Genomic DNA, 17,940 nt, shown 5'->3' with positions numbered 1-17,940 from the left:
TCTGAAAAACACATGGACAGCGCACATTCTGCAACCTATGGTTGGTGAGGGACAACTGTGTATGAACTAGCACACTTACATGGTCCATTCCTATTTCTCTGATTTAGTACTCTTCTTGGGCCAAAAATTCTATGCTACAAGCTAAGCAATAGCTTTTTCCTTTTGCCCTGGAGTCAGAGGACTCCAGGAAAAAGCTATTGCTTAGCTTGTAGCATATAATTTTTCACACAGGGCTTTTAGCTCGCATCTTCCCCAGAACAGAGGGTTTGTGTTCACATATCTAGGGATGTGCGAACCAGTCCAGCAGTTCAGTCCGGAAGTTCTGGATCAACCCCCCCGGTTCCGTCCGGACCGGAACCAAATCGCCGGACAGGTCTGTATATATATTTTAATTTTAAAAATTAGTGATAAATACCTGTAGCTCCTCTGGGGGATTGCTGTAGGCAGTGTGGGGGGGTGAAGGTTCCCCCTCCCCCCACCAGCCTCCCTCATCTCCACTGCGGCTGGGTAACTGTAGTATTTTGGGCTCTTTTGGGCCTCTGTAAAGGTGAGTGGTGGCCATTTGGGCCACTGCCGTGCATGCGCAAATGCCCTCTGTGAGGCCATAGGTCATGCTAGGCTTTGCAGAGGGCATTTGGGTATGCGCAGTGGTGGCCAAATTGGCCGCTGCTCACCTTTAAGGAGGCCCAAAAGGGCCCAAAATACCCTTCCCTGGCCATGGTGGTGATGAGGGAGGTCAGCAGGGGAGGGGGAACCCTCATGGACCCCCCCATGACCCACAGCAAGCCCCCCGAAGGGGCTACAGGTATTTATCTCTATTTTTAAAAATAAAAAATCGTGGACCCCCCAGACCGGGGGGGGGTTCGATGGGGGCCGGACTGAACCAGGCCAGATGGTTCTGTGCACATCCCTACACATATTGGCCAAATTTACCCTGAAGTCCTGTGAGCTATTGGGGAGCACTTCATACACAATTCGGGTTTTTCATTGCATGTTGAAAACAATGTAGTAGTTTAGTGTAGCCCAATTTATATCCAAGTTTTGGTTTTTTTAAATAGCAACAACAGCAACAACAACAAAAGCCACTAAGCAGCTCCCTTTGCTGATACTAAAGACAGAACTTGTCAGAGCTAACAAAAGATCAGGTTTCATGCTAGCAAATAGCTGTGCTGCAGCTGCAGACATTAGAAATACATTTCTTTCTTTTCCAACTGCTGCAATGGTATATCCATTATGCTTATTTCACATAAATCAACCATCATGTACCTGACAATATCAGATAACTAATGTTGTGAAGTTTGTCTATTCTACATGTGTGCCAAAGATATAGTAACAAAGATTAAGGCTGTATTCGCACATAATGCAGGCTCTCTTCATTCTGGAGGCTGCAGAGAGGAGGAAGAACTGGCTATGCAGACTTCCTTCTTGCCTGAAGGACAGCCCACATAGCCAATCACACCCAGAGAGAGGGAGGAGCTTCCTCCTTCAACTCTGGTTTCACCAAATGCACCCTCCAGTGCTGCATTCAGATGACACACTCTGCAGCTGGAACCCCAGTTATGAGCCATGAAATTCACTACGAACTGAGGGTTCAAATTAGAGTCTGTGGAGAGCAACTTTGGGTCGCTGGATGGGCAGGAATGTGTGGCACACATTCAGACATAATGGTAGGGAAACCTCTGGCCTATGCAACTGCAGTTCCACACTGTGTGCGAATGTGGCCATAGTATCTGCATGGAAGTGTAATTGTAAAACACAAGTGCAAATTAGCCTTCTGGAACTTTTTAGTGAGTTACCTTTAGTGAGTTACCTCAGAGTATACATGTGAGTTACCTCTCCAGTATTCTTTTGTTCTTGGTTGCCTTTTTAAAAGCTGTGCATTTCCTACCCTACCCCCATCCCCATACCTACCCCTTACAGAGAGATGGAAAGAGGGCTGTGGCAATTATTACTGAGATTTTTAACAGGTAGATTGGAAACAGGGATTGTTTACTCCCTAGACACAAAGCACTAACTGCTGGCATTAAATGGTAATTTCATAGGACACAAGGGGTAACCTAGTAGTAAGTGATGTAATGAGGCAACACTATGAAGAGATGAAGTCATCACCTTTGTAACAGATTATTAAAATACTCTGTTTCCCTTTGAATTGCTAGAGAGCTTCACTTTGGTCAAACTTAGGAAAAACTATAGAGACAAAGAGATGTATGGCACATGAAACTATTTGGTAATTCTGTTTTCAGGATTCACACTGTTTCTGCCACTAATAATATGTCACCCTTAGTTTGGTATATGCTTGGTTTGACCAAATTGTGGTCACATGATGCCCATGAGCACCTCAGTTGTCCTCCTCTCCTGCTCTCAGGGGACTGAGAGAGCTTCATTTAGAAATGTTCTGGTCCTAGGAGGGCTGTACCACATGATTATCTTTAATATAGAGATTAGGTCTATTAGTAGCTCATAAAATTAAATAAATAAAATTAGCTCTAAAGCAAAACCCATAGGGATTTGTTTCATCCAATATGTGAATCTCCATGATGGCTTAGCAGCAAAATAGGCAAGATGCAGGAAATCCGTGACCAGGTCGTCTCCTAACATTTCTTTTAACTTTCAAGTAGCCATGGTTTCAGTGCTTACAAAGCATCAGCACTCCAGAAGGACCCTTTCCTCCAGTGCCATTTTCTCAATCTAACTCTTCCCCCAAAGCTTCTGTTAGCCTCACTGGGAAGAATTACAGCAGGGACAAAAATACAGGTACCAGGTAAAATACCTTTATTTTCCTCCTGTGGGGCTAATAGCAGCTTGGAAGGCAATTTAGATTGCTAAAAAGCAGGGGGGAGGGATCCCATCATGCCCCCACTTCCAGTGCTTCTGCTCCAATTGCAAGTCATGATTGCTACCACAAGACCAGCTCTCTTAAACGTTACTTCCTCCAGTACATAATGAGGCGTGTCTCATGATTGGTGAGACCCGCCTCCAGAGGGTTTGTGGAGAGAGCGGGCTAAGCCTGCTCTCTCCACAGACAATAATTAAGCCCTTCCTGGGCAGCCGGATCGGCCGCCCACACAACAGCCGGCTCTGTGACGGAGCCGGCGGGGGCTTGGGGGTTCGGGGGCCGTGTGGCCCCCAGGAGTTCCAGCATGCTCTGCACAAATGCACAGAGCATGCTGGGGAGACCCCCGAGCTGGGAGGCTGCTTTTTATCCTCCCGGCCGGGGGTCTCCTCATGAGGAGGCACAGCACGGCAACACACGATCCAGAAACCCCGGTTAGCGGAGTGCTTGCTCTGCTAACCTGGGCTAAGGGGAGGGTTGCAGAAGTGGGTTACCTGCTGTGAGGCAACCAGGCTCGCCTGGTGGTTCTCACGGTCCGCTAAAATCGGGCTAGGCTCCCCTAGCCTGATTTTAGCCGATCGTGAGAAACGCCTCAATGACTGACCTAGTATTCCAGCAAGGTGATTTGTATTTTGGAATGAGTTGTTGGATTTAGCTCCAACTGAATATTTGTTCTACATGGACAATGCATGCCGGAGCATTTTCAAACTTTGCTATGAGTTGACTATGAGGCTTTACTGCGAGTTCGAAGTTGCCCAAGAAAACCCGGCACATAAAGTGGAGGATTTCTTTTACCCTGGATATACATCGGGCTGCACTCTAACATGCAAGGAAAAACCCAAATCATGTGTGAAGTGCTCCCTGATAGCTTGCCGGGACTTCGGGGAAGATCTGACTGATATGTGAACGTACACCCACCATTCTGGGGAGCTGCAAACTTGAAGCCCTGTGTGGAAAAGCTCCTGTAGAATAAAATGGCCCCATACCATTCCAGGCCACAGGTCGGTGGCTGCATGTTTAAATGTCCCCTCCACACACAAATATCTCCTTGAACATTTAAACCTTAATTGAGCCTTCTTTTTGACATGTTATTTCTTCTATATAAAGGTGGTTTGCTCCCCCCACTCCCGCTTGGAGGAATCACTCAAAAGATCTGATTCCCCTTGTGCAGCAGAAAGTGATATTGTTTAAGAAGAGTTCTACCAGTTGATTCCACTGAACATAGAAACTGGCCCAGAGAACCTCATGTCCACAAAGAACCAGAACTTCAGGTGGCAGTCCAGCTCTCTTCCCCAAGAAAGGATTCTCTATTCACCGCTCCATCAGCAGATTTATTCACATCATTTGGAATGAAATGTGTTGCAAGCATATAGGACCAATAATAAACACGCGGCCTCTACTGTTTAACTTTTGTGTTCTTGGCTATATTCACAGGATGTCAGCTCACAAGATGAAATTCATCATTCCACAACAAATTCTGGCCAGCTTGCTTGCCTACTACAGGTTAGTTGTTGTAGGGAGAGCCCTTTCATAGTGCCTGCTTCTTTATCAGGGTTAGGGCAGCAGTGGGAGAAAGGAGAAAAGGAAACTGTGCTATGGAGACACAAGCTTCCCTCCGCCCTCGCTCATTGCTTCTTGGTATATGCTTGATGCCAAAAGGTTACCCAGCCTGTCTACTAGTGATCACTTATGTCTCCAAGTTAATTTTGCTCATCAATTATTGTCTTTGTCTCAGATTGACACTAAACACTATTGCCGCATCCTTGACTGTGACTTGTCCCCAAGGATACTTACCTGCATCTTTATTGCCTTTTATATTGCATCTCTTCCTTTTTCTTGGCTACATTTCCATATGTCATTTTCCCTTTCTGCCATTCTGGGAGCCACCGCACCAAGCTCTGTAAAGTATTATATTTCTGTCCCTGTGAACTGTTTTGTGGCATTCTGCATGAGGGATGGTATATAAAAATCAACTACACTGCACTGTATCTTCTTGGACTGGCATATTCTTTTTACTGTGCTCATTCAGACTGGCAATATCTGGGAAAAATAAAAAATGCCACTGGAGCTTAAGGACACTTAGGATAATGAATCCTGATCTTTTCCCTCCAGTGATAGAAAATATTTCCTAATGTTCACATCACCTCTTGCCCTGGACAAAAGGCACTGGATTCCTGGTAATTTGCAGAATAGGGACTTGTAAAGAAACGTCCTGTACAGCCTACCTTTCTTAACCTCTCTTCCACCTTTCCTCTGCATTTGACTTGCAAATGACCACTATTAGACTGCTTACAGTAAAGCACTGCAAAAATGCAAGGTAATATTGTACCACAGTGGTGACAGTGAAACAATCAAACAGCTTGCTTATGCATCTATTTGGCTAAGAGTAGAAAATGAGAACAGCTTTAATCTTCTAGCAGCATCAAGTATGAAATCATTCCCTGGAGTGGAAGAGTTAGGAGCATCACAGCAAGGGCTGATGAGAGACAGCTTGCTGGGGTGTCACCACAAGACACTTTCAGCATTCACACCGAAAAGCTAGGGTGCTGGAAAGGACGAAGGGCTTGAGCTGGAAAGCCCTGTACTGACTAAGTAAATCTTCTGATTAAACTATTCTGGTAATAAGAAAGCTATATCATAACAGTGATCCCTCATTAATGTAAACCTCGTTGTTCCACAACTGATGGCTTGCTATTATTTATCACGCCTGCTAGGCACAATAGACCTTGGTCCTACAAATTATTGCATATGGGTGCATTATTGTGCCCACTCTGAGCTTCATCATGGTGAAAAATGCTGTGGGTTGCAGGAGCAGGACTTTGCAAAGAAAGTAGGTTTATGCACAGGCCAGGGGCTTGTATTTGGGTTTAATGTATTTTGATCAATTTGTGTTTGGCTTTTCTCTCTCACTTTTGCTTAATTCCACAAGAGGCTGCACGGCTGCTAGATGTATGCTTGCTAAGTTGATTTGTTGTGCCGGCCAGGCAGGCCTGAGAAGCCGTTTTCGCTTTAGCAACCCATCAAGCTGGTGGGCAGATGATTTTGCTGGCCTCTGTTATATTTACCTTCGGCACAGACATGGCACTCTCTAAGTGCTGGACAGAGCTGCCTAGCTAGAAAGAACCACCCAGTTACAGTTGTGCATGTTGTTTTAGGTCTTGGATATGTTACATTATGAAGGTATTCTCACGAACAGCCTAACCCAGGCCAGGGCAGCCCAGCCTGGTTTAGGCTGCTCATGGGAAGCACTGGGATCATTCCAAGCCCGGTGCTCCCACCCTGTCTAACCCTATCTTTTGCCCCAGCCTTTAGCCAGAGTTAAGTTGTAAGCATGCTCTTAATCTCGGCGCCAGGGTCATGTGCATGCTTGGGCTTCATGCAGCCTGGGCATACAGTGAGCTGGGCAGCAAGAGTGCCTGGTTGAGGGATGATCCCTCAGTGCACCGCTCTCCTGGAGCAGTGCATTGAGGGATGCTGGAGGACTTCCTTTTCTGGCTCCCTCCTCTGCCACTCACTGTGGTGCTGCTTGTGTGCCACAGTGAGTGGCAGAGCGAAGTGAGGAGGGAGATCGCATGCCTGCCTGCCTCCCTGTCTGGTCTCCCCGTCCGTCTAGGAAGAAGTCATGTGCACAACCTCTATATCTGTTAAAATAACAAGCTCAGATAATCAGAATCTATTCCTACCCTTGAAGCACTCTTTTCAAAGCAATGAAGAGAGCTGTGAAGCTACTGCATGACCAATGGCCCAAGCATTTTGTTCTGCCATGAGAATATCCTCTCAAAAATTACACGCATGGCCATAGCTGCAGTTGAAAGCGGGGAGACAAATGTCCTTGGGCCCCTGAGGGAGGAGGGCATGACAGTTGGGTGACTCTTTGCTCTCTCCCTCACACCACTCTGAAGAAAAAGGTGTGAGGTGGGCAGAGTTCCACAATTCTTTCGTATGTATGTATGTATGTATGTATGTAAATTTGTTTTGGCTTCTGCTTGAGTTGCTCTGATGTTAAATGGATGGTACAGCAGCTGCTGTAACAGTTATAGAGGGTCTGTGATGGAGTATTCTGCAGTCAAGCATTGGCTGCTGCAGACATGTCATGTGCTGTCTTTGAGGTTGAGGCCTCCTGTGGCCAGTGTCCCGAGTGCATGGATCCAAAAGTTCTAACATACATCCAATTTAACTGCATCTGATGGCATCTCTATTGCAGTGACTGACAAGTCAGATAGTGTGTGTGTGTACGCACGCGCACGTGTGCCAATATATGTGCCAGTGCATATTATATTTCTGATCATTAAGCCACAATACATTTATATTATGCTTTTTGATTAACAGCATTAACACATTTATGTTATGCTTTTGATTAACAATGACTGGTATCCAGAAAATACTTGTATGGACTCTGTTTTCAGCTCTGTGTGTGTGTGTGTGTGTGTGTGTGTGTGTGAGAGAGAGAGAGAGAGAGAGAGAGAGAGAGAGAGAGAGAGAGAGAGAGAGAGAGAGAGCGAACACGAACACGAACACGAACACAAAGCCATCTGGGAACAATCTATATCTGAGCAGAAGAATGGTGGGAAGAGAGGCTGCTTAACCATTTGCCCTCAGGTTCCTTTGTAGCTGAAAATCACCCCCCCAGCTGCTTTTTCACCTATGGAGGGAAAATTGGGGGGAGGGGGAGGTTGTTTTGAGCTGGAAAATGACAGAGTTAAACAGCCTTTCCATGTACATGCTTACTCTGCTACTTACTACATAAAACAAAAAGATGAAAGAATGCTGGAACTCTATATAACATCACATTATGTTTTAAGGATGCTGCAGTTTGTTAGGGAACAACTCCAACCAGTAGATGCTCTTATACTAGGGGTACTCCAACCTGTTGTGCTCCACAATAAATTGTAGCTAAGGATGATGGGAGTTGTAGTTCAGCAACATCTTCAGTACCACAGTTGGGGACCCCTGACCTATATCATTATCTTACTGTTCCATATGTTACCATGTTTGCACCTGAGAAGAATCTGGAAGTTCTCCTATGATTTACATGTGTTCTGTTTCGGTGATGTGTTTCTTTAAGCAAGTAACAGCATATTTTAACCTAGCTTCAGTTTTTGGGATACATTTTTATCAGATATCTTTGTGAATGCCTTCTCGTTAAAAATACCTGAATTAACGGAGTGTGACCAAAATGTATCATCTATTCATTTGTATGCAGTGGGCAGCATCCAAACTAAGTTAGTCATGACTAAGCACCATTGAAATCAATGGGGCAAGCTATTAATCATGACTAAAGATTAGTCATGATATGGCTCATGGTAGAGCCAGCATGGTGTGTAGAACCAGCGTGGTGTAGTGGTTAGAGTGCTGGACTAGGACGAGGGAGACCCGAGTTCAAATGTCCATTCTGCCATAATACTAGCTGGGTGACTCTGGGCCAGTCACTTCTCTCTCAACCTAACCTACATCACAGAGTTGTTGTGAGGAGAAACTCAAGTATGTAGTATACCGCTCTGGGCTCCTTGGAGGAAGAGTGGGATATAAATGTAATTTTTTTTTTAAAGTCTCATTAATTTCAATGAGACTTAGTCATGACTAACTTAATGTCTGCATTCTACCCAGCTTCTTTAATCTTTACAAGCACTCTCTTTTTATAGAGATGAACTCTGATATAAATTTCTTTTAAGTGTGTTTTTGACATTGGCCTCATTACTTTCAGAAGAGCTGTAGGACTCTGAGGGTAGACACACAAGGAAGATGATTTGGATCTTTGAGTAAAGATGATTGCTTTTGTTGTTGGCAATCGAACTTGAATGCACCACTGAGAGACCTTAAAGGCCAAGTTGAAGACAGATCGTCCTGGAGAGAATCTATTTATGTGGTTGCTAAGAGTCGACACCAACTTGATGGCACTTAATCAATCAATCAATCAATCAATCAATCTTGAATGGATTTCACAGGTTACATAGGAATCTGCCTTATATTGAGTACTGTCTAGGCCAGGGGTCCTCAAACTGTGGCCCTCCAGATGTTGCTGAACTACAATTCCCATCACCCTGACTACAACTTATTGTGGCTGGGATGATGGGAATTGTAGTGCAGCAACATATGGAGGGCCACAGTTTGAGGACCCCTGGTCTAGGCTAATACTTTCTATACTGATTGGTAGTGGCTCTCCAGGATTTCAGAAGGACCTTTCCTAGCCCTACCTGGAGATGACAGGGATTGAACGTGGGATATCCAGGTAGGAGATGCTGTACCACTGAGCTACTGCCCCATCTCAGGATTTACTATTTCTTTTATTATTATTCTAACATATAAATATAGGTATTTAATCACCTGCATCAAGCCCTTATAAAAAAAAATCAAAATTGTTTAGGATAGTAAGCTTGCGAAGCAGCAGGACATGTTGTCTAAGGCAAGATCTATGAAGATCTGCTCATCTTGCCCACCATATAAAAATCTTTTTCATGTGTTTTTTCTCCCCTTTATTAGGGGTGAGCAAGCCAGCTCAGTTCAAGCCGGGCTCGACTTTGAACTGACCCGGTTTGATAGGTTTGGTCATGCAAATGGCCTCTATGCATGCACGCAGGTTATTAAACTAGCCCAGCACGTGTACAGAGGCCTAAACTGGGCTGCTGGCAGCCCGGGATACTCTGGGGGAGGCTGGTGGGAGTGGGGGGGTGGAGCTCCCACCAACCCCCCACAGCCACTGCCGCCACTGCCTCAGATGGCCACAAATGGGACTTGTAAGTACTGACTATCTACCCTCCCGCCCTCTCTAGGTTTAGGGAGGGAAAGTCCCTGGCCCTTTACTGGTAAAGGGGAATCCTCACCAGTTTCCCCTTTACCAGTAGACCCCCTGAACTGGTCCAAACCAGTGGAGGATTCCCCTTTACTAGTAGACCCCACCCCCCGAACTGGGTCCAGTTTGACTGGAACCAAAACCAAGCTGGGCCAAGTCTATTCGAATCTGGTTTGGATTTGCGCTAAACTGGCCTGACTGGTTTTGTGCACATCTCTACCCTATAGGGACGTTAAAGGCATCAGTCATCCTTGGTGGTAGTGGCGGGTTTTTGTTTGTTTTTTGCTTTATTACACCATCATGTGGAGGAGGTACTAATTCTAAGGCAAGGCTGAAACTGAATATCTATGTTTAACTTAACCAAAATGTGTGAGTGTGAATCCTCAGTCAGGCATCACCTCCATAATTGTTATTGAGTAATTAATCTATAATTTATTGTGCAACTGGCAAGCAAATAGGTTTAACAAAGGGATTTGCAGTTGCTGAGATGAATGTTGAAGAAGCAAGTCTAGAAAATGGTGAATGATTTATTATTTTACTTATAGCTGAAAGTAAATCAGCCTAAAGCTGGCAATATGTTACACAGTTGGAACTGAGTCTGCTTTTAAATTAAAACAAAGCCTCATATCTTTTTAAAAATCCTTCCAAGTTCTAACTTAGAAGTAAAGCAAGTGAAGATTTAATTTAAAAAGCTCTCATTTGAACTAAATACTATAGCCTGTTCAATTTACAAAGAAAAAGTGTTGGACTGGTAAAAATTATTTACAGGTTGCCATTTGTATGAGAGACTATAGGGGTATCCAAAGCAATCGATATATAACAATATGAGGGCCATGGCAAAAATTATGCTGAAAGTAAGACTTCATTGTTTTTGTCCCAAGGAAAAGCACCATGCAGGTGACCCTATGCATGTTTATTTGGAAGTAAATCCCACTGACTGACAATAGGAGGAGAGCTGGTCTTGTAGCAAGCATGACATGTCCCCTTTGCTAAGCAGGGTCTACCCTGGTTTGCATTTGAATGGGAGAACAAGGCCTGCAAGGAAGAATGATGGACCCTGGCAGATTTATATAGATGAATGAAGATATCACATATTCAGATCAGTGAATACATATACCTTGGTCCCAAGCCATATTCGATGTTTTGAAGGTCAAAGCCAGCACTTTGAATCTGGCCTGGAATCAAACTGATAGCTAGTGAAGCTGCCACAGGATAGATGTAACACCTAGTGCCAGCAAGCATCCTTGCAGTAGTAATCTTCAAGAGGATAGCTGGTCTTGTGGTAGCTAATATGAATTGTCCCCTTTGCTAAGCAGGGTCCACCCTGGCAGGCATTTGAATGGGAGAATGCTTGTGTGAGCACTGTAAGATATTCCCCTTAAGGGATGGGGCCACTCTATGAAAGTTCCAAGTTCCTTCCCTGGCATTTTCAAGATAGGGCTGAGAGAGACTCCTGTCTGCAACCTTGGAGAAGCTGCTGCCTGTCTGTGTAGACAACCCTGAGCCAGATGGGCCAATGGTCTGACTCGGTATAAGGCAGCTTCCTATAGTCCTATATTCCTAATCGGAATGAGCTGAAGCTTCTAAACCATAAACAGTGGAAAACATCTTAACAAAGTGCCCATGTGCTGTGAGATGCATGGGTACTCCAGATTAGTTTCCAACTAATGCAGCACCAGCACTCACTCAAATTTCAAGAACTTTGCCTTTCCTCAGAAGTCCCTCTGTGTAACCATCAGAGACATACTTTGGGTGACACATAGGGTTTCCAAGGGAAGGACTGGTTGGCAGAATTTGATACACATACCACATGTGAATGTTGTTGCTGAGTTAGTCAATGCTGTCCACAGCAATGGCACATCTCTTGGTGCACTGGTACTTCATTAGATAGGATGTCCGGCACTAATTAGAGATGTGCAAAATCTCTGATCAGTGTCCTTGGTCTGCTCCGCTTCTTCTGAAAATTCTCAGATATTTTGCCTTGGGAAGAATCCTGAAATTTGTTTTGAATGTCACTTTTTCTAAATTTTGGGTCAGCCCTAAGAAAGTCTATAGCATCCTCTGAAAACAGGTATTGAAGGGGATGAGGATTCATTGTATATTTTACTCTAAGAAATTCTGTTCTGTCAAATAAGATTATGTGGAATTCAGAATGTGTCCTTAATTGGGACACAATTTGGATATCCTTTGTGTGAAAAACGCTCCTCCTGCATACCTGTTTAAAAATTGAGGGCAAGAGCAACAAAGTTAACTGGATGCCATTTAAATTTCAACTTGTTGATAGCACATAAACTTCCAGTTCAAGTTCACCTCTATTTCCAAGGCAGGAAGAAGGGAGGTTTTTTTTCCTTGTAAAATTCTTTTATGGTTTAGTGGCCACCTTTAAACCAAACAAACATCTCCAGTTCTGTTGAATCTCTTGAAGTTTTGTTCCAGAGATGTCAGGCAAAGGCTGTTTTGATGTGTAATGAGGCTGTTAACTGACGTTTGCTTTTGTCCCCAGTCGATGTAAAATCATTACTCCTGGGAAAACCAAGTTTACATGTTGATAAGTGGTATAGGAACGAACAGAATTGTGATGATGAGGAACTGCAATAATACTGCTTTTGTCACTCATTATCTTCAGCACATATATTGTGTGTGTGTGTTGTGTGTGTGTGTGCTGGGGCATTATCTAAGGTATCTGGGACAATATTTCATCTAAACTAGCATTTTCTATAGTGTTCCTTGTTTCCTGCTTCCTAATTTTTTATATGGTGGGTGGGGGCAAGAGGGAAACCTGAAGTGCAATCTGCACATACATGCACTCACACACGTGTAGGAATTAGTGCCTCAAAGTGTGTAAATAACTGTTAGGAGAACCTGAAAAATGTTACAGTGTTTTATTTATCACAGGAAACCCCAAGGATTATTTTATACATTTAATTCCAGAAGTGCACCCCAGAAACACAACATGTCCTTTGAGATTTATTGCCGAACTGAAGTTTACAAACAGAGTAAATGGAAGATTGCAGGTCCCACCCCAGGGCTAGAGTAATTGGGCCCAAAGGTGCCTTGAGGAGAGAAAATAGCTCCAATCATTTACGGGGAGGGGGTGTAAAAGTTTGCAGGCCTTTTAATGCATGAAATATAAAACTAATTGTTAAAATACCAGGTTGGAGGCTGGCCATGTTGGAAGAATTACTTTGCTTTCTTTATAAATGAACTATTCGCTGTACAAATGATTTTTATGAATGTAAAATGTGGTTGTAATGTTTGAAGAGAAACATGTGCATTTCTCTCAATTTTTAACTATGTCTGTTCTTCAGTAACTCCAGCTCTACTGAAGAAGTACATCAATTTAGTTTCTCTAACTGCCATTTGCTAGGAAAGAGCCTAGGGAAGCAAACAAACTATGAAGGTTGACATTTCTGACCCAGATGAAGAGAATGATCCAGAACAGAGGGCACCAGTTGTTGGTCCCCGTGCATTTAAATCAGGAGTCTGTTAGTTTGAGCACCTCAGTTGACCTTAATTACCTCAGTATCAGAAAAACACACTAGACCAATCCCACATAGGGATTTAGAGGTGAAAACCAATACCACTTGCAGAGGCCACGATCTGAAAAAGGGGGATTTTTGTTTTCAATAAAATATTGTCTGTGAAAAACAGGAAAAGTTTTTTCTACTTACACAGTAGTGCAAGACCTTACAATTCTGCTTTATTTTGAATTTTCTTTTCCCACTTAATCAGAAATGTTCAGAACTACTTCAGTCAGATTAAGATATCATGTTTTATATTAGTGCTCTTAAAGTCCACCATCCCATGTAAATTGGATTTCTAGGAGTTAAGACAATTGGAAGACAGTATGATAAACACAGCCATCTTTGGATATTAAAAAAGGGGGTGCTGTACTTGCAAACAGTGTCCTGAGACCATGACTGCAAGCCTTGTCCCATCACTGATGAGCTCAGAAGCCTTAGCTCCTCATGCTGAGTGACAGCAACGGTATGACTTTTTGTGTGTGGCCAGAAGGCTAGGTTGTGGGCTAAGCCTTCAGAGCATATCATGGGGACACAAAATCCCCTTTTTAAAAAACACCTCTGGAGAGAGCTCACATTTGTTTAAAATCAGTAGGACTGTTGTGGAATGCATTTAGGATCAGTGGGACTCTGGAATCAATAGGGTTTGCTTCTTATAGAAATGTTGTTTCTGCCTTTACATGTAGCTTGGTCCACTTGCTTGAATACTCTGAGGCTTTGGTTGGTTGAGTATTTGTGCTTTATATGAACAAGAGAAAAATTACCTTTATATATTATGTGTCTTTTACTATTAAGTATGATTTAGTGAGTGCTTATTTTTTAGTGTTCTTATTTCTTTTTTTGGATTTTAACATTTGATGTTGTAGAATCCTGAGGAAAGAGTTGCGGCCTGCAAGGACAAGACAGTGGAGTTGAATCAGGTATATCAACGATTTAATGAGATAGATAATTAGGCTGTTCTCATGTGCAGGCAAAACAAGGCTAGGGAAGCCCAGGCCGGTTTTGTCTGTGCACGAGAACCACCAGGAGCCAAATCTGTAAGGGAGACCCAGCTGTTAGCCTGGGTTAAGGGCGCAAACAAGCCATTAGTTTGGGCTAACTGATTGTGTGTTGGTGCCGCATATCTCTGCATAGCACCCATGACCAGCAGCCTCCTGGTCAGCATCAAAATTCTCCCCATAATGCACTGTGTACTCATGTGGTGCATTATGGAAGTTCCAGGGGCCTCCCGGTCCCCAAATCTCTCTGCTGCCGGGAGAAGCTGGCAATTGTCTGGGTGGAAGATCTGCCTACCCAGCAACAAGGAGGGGATCATCTGCAGATAAGGGGCAGGTTCATGTGTGGATCAGAAACAGGTTGAAGGACAGGAAACAGAGGGTAGGAATAAATGGAGAGTTTTCACAATGGAGGGAGGAGTCCCCTAGGGATCTGTACTGGGACCAGTGTTTAAATGATCTAGAAGTTGGGGTAAGCAGCAAAGTGGCCAAATTTGCAGAAGACACTAAACTATTTAGGGTAGTGAAATCCAAAACAGATTGTGAGGAACTGCAAAAAGATCTCTCTAAACTGGGGGAGTGGGTGACAAAATGGCAAATGTGGTTCAATGCAAGCAAGTGTAAAGTGATGCATATTGGGGCAAAAAAACCCGACTTCACATATACACTGATGGGATCTGAGCTGTCCATGACTAACCAGGAAAAATATCTTGGGGTCGTGCTGGACAGCTCATTGAAAGTGTTGACTCAGTGCACAGCAGTGATAAAAAGGCAAATTCCATGCTAGGGATCATTAGGAAGGGGGTTGAAAATAAAAATGTTTCAGGCGTTCAGTATAGCCACCCACCTTTTACTGCCAAAGGAGGTTGAGGTGGCCTCAGAGTTCTAAGCTAAAGAACTTTAAGGCTTACTGGCAGGACTTGTTCCATTCACCAGCCCTGCCCTAGTGTTGCTTCCTCCAAGGCTTAGTCAGTGTCCCAGGGCTCCTTCCACGCCGAGCCCTCCTCCTGGACTGGAGTGCCCAGGAGCATTTCTAGATGGGCCTTTAGCTCACTTTTCCACCCTCAAGTCCATGCAAGCTATCGGGGAGCACTCCAGACACGATTTGGGTTTTTCATTGCATGTTAGAGCATAGCCCAGTTTATGTCCGGGTTAAAAAGAAGACACTTTATTTGCATCAGTGGTTTGTTGTTTTGGTAAATTTGAACTTGCAGTAAAGCTTTGCAGTAAACTTGCAGTAAAGCCTGCTGTCTGGAATGCTCCTGGGCTTTTGACAGTACTGTGATGGAATCCCAGCACTCATGAAAGGAAAGTGTTGGTCCTTTGCTGCCTTACAACTCTGCTGCCCATTCCTTCACAGTCTCAGTACAACCTGGGCTGTCAGTCATTGTAAGTTTCGGTAAAATATCGAGCAGCCTTAAGATAAAAAAGGCCAACCCTGTCTGCATGTAGAGTAACTATGCTTAAATCAATAAAGCTCAAGCGAGTTTAGATCACCAGACAGCCCTGTATTTGGAAAATACCTTTAATTTGCTACCAGATGCAACAAGTGTCTCCCTCCAAATGAATGAGACTGGGTAGGTACATTCAGATGTCAGGCAGGCTTGTATAGCATTTTGAGCCTCTGGGACAATTCTTCTCTTGGAATAAGAAAAAAAAATATTTCCGTGCTTCCTTCCTTAAGTGTAAAAGAAGATCCACAGCACACCACATGTATATCTCTGGGCACTGAGAACGTAGCGAATCTGCCAAAAACTCATCTCATTAGTGTGCTTTGCTACCGTGGAACAACTGTTTGGCTGAAATGATGTCAACTGAATATAAAACCATGTCTTGGGGGTGAGAGACCCAGCATGGGGATAATTCTGGGAGAGCCATGTACCAGAATGATGTTGTAGGAATTCCCCCAATGGGGGAGGAAGGGAAGATATTTTGATAGCCAGCTTGACAGGAAGGGTATTTTTTTTCCATAGCGAGATCTTCCTTCACAGCCAGCACAGTGGTGAATACAGCAAGTGCAAAAGCAGAACACCGTTCATATACAGCACCAGCATATCCGTGATTCAAAGTGGAAATTAAGATAGCTGCCTCTTTCTTAGGAGCATAAATTAAATGTCTAGTCCCAGTGGGAGGGTGTGATTATGTACCTACAAAATATAAGCCCAGTCATCGTCAGTAGGGAGGAGGGATGTGTGTGTGTGTGTGTATTTTTAACACTTCCTCCCTTTTTGGATTTGTGTTTTGATAGACTGCCAGGATTTCATATGCCATTCTTTCTAGTTAAAGAAAGCAACCCTGTACTGACTTCTGACATGCCCTCTCCTATTCCATCTATCAGTGGAGCACACTGAGTATTAAATGAATGTCACCACAGAGTCTGTGGGCCCTCTTTCTCCCACCCTCTTGCTCAAGTTTTAAATTTCTCCTGCTAGTGTAAAACTTAATGAAAGCCCTGGAGTATACAATAGCATTTTTGAAAACAGGAATTTGTGACTGCTGTGAATCATCACTCACAGCAGGGACCCAGAAATGTGAATTGTGGGAGGAACAAGCGGAGCGCCCTTCTCTTTTTTACTGGGAATTTATTACAGGCGTGTCATTATTTACAATGCACCATTCACATCCTCTAAAGAGCCAATAAACTGGCTGCTGAATATGCATTTTGCTCTGTGGTTGAACACAGATGTTTCCAGCTAATATCCATTTCATTTAATTTCTTTTCTTTCCTCCCCTCCCCCCCTCCACTTTTTAACATAATATCTATCTAGCTATTTCTGTAGCAGCTGGGTAACTATTTGCCAGCCTTCTGTTTCGGAATCGTTCCTTATACTTATTATAGTTGGTGCCATTCATGTTGTGGTACTTAAAGGTCTGTCAATATTTCCCATTATTAGGCGCTATTTTTCATGGGTTCCAAATTCAGCTGGTTTAAAAATAAAACTAGTCTCTTGACATTAAGTGAATCAGGATAACAAAGGTCTGTTTTGCTATAACAATATGTGTGAAATAATTTAATCTGCTACACAAATACATGGTGATCTGAAATCACCACAGAATGGTTTTTTCCATAGCTGATATTATATGGAGCACCATCTAGATCAATTAAAATCAATGGGAGCTTTGTCACTTATGGCAATGGGAGATGGATTGCTCCCACTAGCTGCTAACTTACATCGTTCATACAAATTGGAGTTGGTGGGGGAGAAGGGCATGTGACCTTCCAAAGGCCAATGGGGCTGATATGCATTTGCAGATACAGCAAACATTTTTATCCCACTGATCGGGGAAACTTCTGCAATATTCAGACAATGAGAAGTCTGGGCAAGCTTTTACATAATGATTTTATCATTACATAGTAACACACAGCTACAGTGTGTGGGACACAGTGAATTAAAATAACCAACAGTTTCAAATAACCATGCATTGAATTATGGGAGTGGGGTGTCACCCTGAATGAGTAAGTTATAACGTAAAGAAAAAGATATTCCTGGGATTTTTATTTCCAGGAAATAAAAGACAAAGGGCCAGTTCAGATTAAGAATGGCCCTGTTTATAGCAGCCCTACACTGCACTATACTATACCACACCCATCTTTATTTTCCCCCCTGTGTAAACTGCTTTGGGAACTTTTGTTGAAAAGCGGTATATAAATATGCCTAGTAGTAGTAGTAGAAGATGCAATAGCATGAGGCTGCTGGCATGAACACACCCACCCCAACGTCCCTCAAGAATGTGCTGATGTGATCCTGGCAATTCCTTTGATCATGTGTGAGGGGTGGTAATCCGAATCACCCCTCTACA

General features: G+C 43.5%; 1 long non-coding RNA gene across 1 annotated transcript in view; it reads left to right on the top strand.

The window, feature by feature from the left end:
* The window catches only part of LOC128323796 (uncharacterized), an 82,748-nt gene extending 66,258 nt beyond the window's left edge, over window positions 1-16,490 (top strand). Inside the window, exons 4-5 of the long non-coding RNA XR_008306467.1 lie at window positions 14,011-14,064; window positions 16,113-16,490. This is a non-coding gene — a long non-coding RNA (uncharacterized LOC128323796). The remainder of the gene's footprint in view (window positions 1-14,010; window positions 14,065-16,112) is intronic.
* The last annotated feature ends 1,450 nt before the right edge of the window (window positions 16,491-17,940 follow it).

Source organism: Hemicordylus capensis, chromosome 4 (genome assembly GCF_027244095.1).
Source record: "Hemicordylus capensis ecotype Gifberg chromosome 4, rHemCap1.1.pri, whole genome shotgun sequence".
NCBI classification, from domain to species: Eukaryota; Metazoa; Chordata; class Lepidosauria; order Squamata; family Cordylidae; genus Hemicordylus; species Hemicordylus capensis.
Note: the sequence above shows the minus strand (reverse complement) of the source record. Positions and strands in the feature narration are given on the sequence as shown.